We start from the raw sequence: 4419 nt of genomic DNA, 5'->3' as shown, positions 1-4419 counted from the left end.
AAGCACAGACCCGAGTAAGTAGGTTGTTTGCGTATGGGATAAAGAGGACTTGATACTTTAATGTTATGGCTGGGTTTTACCTTAATGATCTTTAGTAGTTGCGGATGCTTGCTAGAGTTCCAATCATAAGTGCATATGATCCAAGTAGAGAAAGTATGTTAGCTTATGCCTCTCCCTCAAATAAAATTGCAATAGTAATTACCGGTCTAGTTATCGATTGCCTAGGGACAAATAACTTTCTCGTAACAAAAAGCTCTCTACTAAAACTAATTTACTTGTGTCTTTATCTAAACAGCCCCTAACTTTTATTTACACGCTCTTTATTTTCTTGCTAACCTGTCCAAAAACACCTACAAAGTACTTCTAGTTTTATACTTGTTTCTAGTAAAGCGAACGTCAAGCGTGCGTAGAGTTGTATCGGTGGTCGATAGAACTTGAGGGAATATTTGTTCTACCTTTAGCTCCTCGTTGGGTTCGACACTCTTACTTATCAAAAGAGGCTACAAGTGATCCCCTATACTTGTGGGTTATCAAGACCTTTTTCTGGCGCCGTTGCCGGGGAGCAATAGCGTGGGGTGAATATTCTCGTGTGTGCTTTTTTGCTTTATCACTAAGTAATTTTTATTTGCTGTTCTTAGTTGTTTTATATCTTTAGTTATGGGTAGGAAACACAAAATACGAAAAAATAGTTGTACCTACTGAACCAATGGTTGAAGAACCAATCAAAATCTATCACACTCCTGAAGCTTTTTACTTGGATCATCTTCGATCCTTATGTGCTCGTGCTGAAACCCCAACTAGCTTAGTTGAGGGCAAATCTTTACATGAGCATGCTTGTTATGTGCGACACCGTATATCTAAAATAGGGAAACATTTACTGGATCAAATTCATCGTTTGCAATGTTATGCTTGGAATTTATGCGAAATATATGATATTACATGTTGTTCTGCAGACCCTAAGAAACACCTTCCCTACCAATGTTTGTTTAGTGATAATGGAATCGTATCTTCTTATGCTAAGGGTGTTTATAATTACTATGATGTTCAACAAATTGAAGAATTTGTTGCTTTTAAGGGTGCTTATGAAATTGCTTCTTTGATTGAAAAGTATGGTGCTACTCTTTACAAATCTGAAAATTTTGCCATACTTAAATATTGTTATGATAATTATGCTTCTAATGCCTATGTTAAACCATATACTGAGGACTCCTCCGCTGTCCAAGAAGAGACTAATATTTTGGAGGAGTCTATGGAAGAAGAAATTGATGAAACTGTGAGCTCATTGGATGAAAAAGATGATGAGGAGAGCGAAAAACAAAAGGAGGAAGAGCGGATTAGCTACCCGTGCCTACCTTCTAATTAGAGTAACTCTTTAACTCATACATTGTTTAATTTCCCTTCGTGCTTACCGGAGGATGATTGCTATGATGATTGTTATGATCCCGTTGATTCTCTTGAAATATCCATTTTTGATGATGCTTGCTATGCTTGTGGCCAAGATGCCAATATGAATTATGCTTATGGAGATGAACTTGCTATAGTTCCTTATGTTAAACATGAAATTGTTGCTATTGCACCCACACATGATAGTCCTATTATCTTTTTGAATTCTCCTGAATACAGTATATCGGAGAAGTTTGCCCTTATTAAGGATTATATTGATGGGTTGCCTTTTATCGTTCCACATGATGATTTTGATAGATATAATATGCATGTGCTTGCTGCTCCTACTTGCAATTATTATGAGAGAGGAACTACGTCTCCGCCTCTTTATGTTTCCAACACGATAAAATTGCAAGAAACTGCTTATGCTCTGTATTGGCCTTTACTTGATGTTCCTGAATTGTTCTTGTATGACATGCTGATGCATACGAAGAGATTTAGACTTCGTCGTTGCTTGATATATGTTACTTTGTGCTCACTACTAAATGCCAAAATCATTGTTAATTAAAATTGGCTTTGATATACCTTGGGATCCGGGTGGATCCATACTTGAGCACTATATGCCTAGCTTAATGGCTTTAAAGAAAGCGCTACCAGGGAGACAACCTAGAAGTTTTAGAGAGTCATTTATTTCTGTTGGGTGCTTTTATATAGTTTAAAAACAAGAACAATAAATAGCGGAACCTAAAACTTTTTCAAAAAGAAAAGCGAAAGTGAGAGAGACAAGCATTGTTGAAGTGGGAGCTAGCCTTGAACTTTGTTCATGCTCACGGAAACTTTGTGAATCTTGATTACAGAAACTTTTAAATAAAAATAATTATCCCCTTGTACAATTCCATTGTATTATAAAAATAATGTGCCAAGGTTTGCCTTTAGGATGTTTACAATGCTTGTTGGTTTGTGCGCTGCAGGACAGAAACTTTGGCTGTAGTGCGCGATTTTTAGTTTTTTGCTGGAACGTCAATTGGTTCTGATTCTTTTTGAAATGTATTTCTATACAAATGTTTTATTTTTCCTAATTTTGGCAGAATTTTTCAGGCATCATAAGTATGGTGAATGTTCAGATTGTTACAGACTGTTCTGTTTTAGACAGATTCTGTTTTTGATGCATAGTTTGCTTGTTTTGATGAAACTATCAATTTATATCAGTGGATTAAGCCATGAAAAAGTTATATTACAGTAGACACAATGAAAAAAAATATGAATTGGTTTGCAACAGTACTTAGAGTAGTGATTTTCTTTATTATACTAACGGATCTTACCGAGTTCTCTGTTGAAGTTTTGTGTGGATGAAGTGTTCGATGATCGAGACGGTCTCGATGTGAGGAGAAGAAGGAGAGGCAAGAGCTAAAGCTTGGGGATGCCCAAGTCACCCCAAGTAAATATTCAAGGAGACTCAAGCGTCCGGAAGGCATCCCCTCTTTCTTCAACAAGTATCTATATGTTTTCTGATTCGTTTCGTTCATGCAATATGTGCAAGTCTTGGAGCGTCTTTTGCATTTAGTTTTCACTTTTCTTTTATGCACCATGCTGGTATGAGATAGTCCTTGGTTGATTTATAGAATGCTCATTGCACTTCACTTAAATCTTTTGAGTATGGCTTTATAGAATCCTTCACGTGCTTCACTTATATCATTTGAAGTTTGGATTGCCTATTTCTCTTCACATAGACAACCGCCATTGGTAGAATGCTCTTTTGCTTCCCTTATATTTGTTAGAGCGTGGGCATATCTTTTGTAGAAAGAATTAAACTCTCTTGATTCACTTATATCTATTTAGAGAGATGACGGGAATTGGTCATTCACATGGTTAGTCATAAAATCCTACATAAAACTTGTAGATCGCTGAATATGATATGTTTGATTCCTTGCAATAGTTTTGAGATATAAAGGTGGTGATATTAAAGTGTGCTAGTGGGTAGTTGTGGATTAGTAGAAATACTTGTGTTGAGGTTTGTGATTCCCGTAGCATGCACGTATGATGAACCGTTATGTAACGAAGTTGGAGCATGAGGTATTTATTGAGTGTCTTCCCTTATGTGGAGGTCGGGGGCGCGTGATGGTTAACTCCTACCAACCTCCCCCCTGGGGGCATGCGTAGTAGTACTTTGCTTCGAGGGATAATAAACTTTTGCAATAAGTATATGAGTTCTTTATGACTAATGTTGAGTCCATGTATTATACACACTCTCACCCTTCCATCATTGCTAGCCTCTTCGGTACCGTGCATTGCCCTTTCTCACCTCGAGAGTTGGCGCAACTTTCGCCGGTGCACTACACCCACCATATATCTTCCTCAAAACAGCCACCATACCTACCTATCATGGCATTTCCATAGCCATTCCGATATATATTGCCATGCAACTTCCATCATCATCATATTCATGACTTGAGCATTCATTGCCATATTGCTTTGCATGATTGTAAGATAGCTAGCATGATGTTTTCATGGCTTGTCCATTTTTTGATGTCATTGCTATGCTAGATCATTGCACATCCCAGTACACCGCCGGAGGCATTCATATAGAGTCATAACTTTGTTCTAGTATCAAGTTGTAATATTGAGTTGTAAGTAAATAGAAGTGTGATGAGCATCATTATTAGAGCATTGTCCCCCCCCCCCAAAAAAGAGGCCAAATAAGCCTAAATAAAAAACATGGGGCCAAAGAAGCCCGCAAAAAAAGAAAAAAGAAAAAGGGGCAATGCTACTATCCTTTTACCACACTTGTGCTTCAAAGTAGCACCATGTTCTTCATATAGAGAGTCTCTTGAGTTATCACTTTCATATACTAGTGGGAATTTTCATTATAGAACTTGCCTTGTATATTCCAACGATGGGCTTCCTCAAATGCCCTAGGTCTTCATGAGCAAGAAAGTTGGGTGCACACCCACTTAGTTTTCAGTTTGAGCTTTCATATACTTATACCTCTAGTGCATCCGTTGCATGGCAATCCCCACTCCTCACATTGATATCTAT

The sequence above is a fragment of the Triticum dicoccoides genome, chromosome 2B (assembly GCF_002162155.2).
Source record: "Triticum dicoccoides isolate Atlit2015 ecotype Zavitan chromosome 2B, WEW_v2.0, whole genome shotgun sequence".
Classification (NCBI taxonomy): Eukaryota; Viridiplantae; Streptophyta; class Magnoliopsida; order Poales; family Poaceae; genus Triticum; species Triticum dicoccoides.
This window is presented reverse-complemented; position numbering follows the sequence as displayed.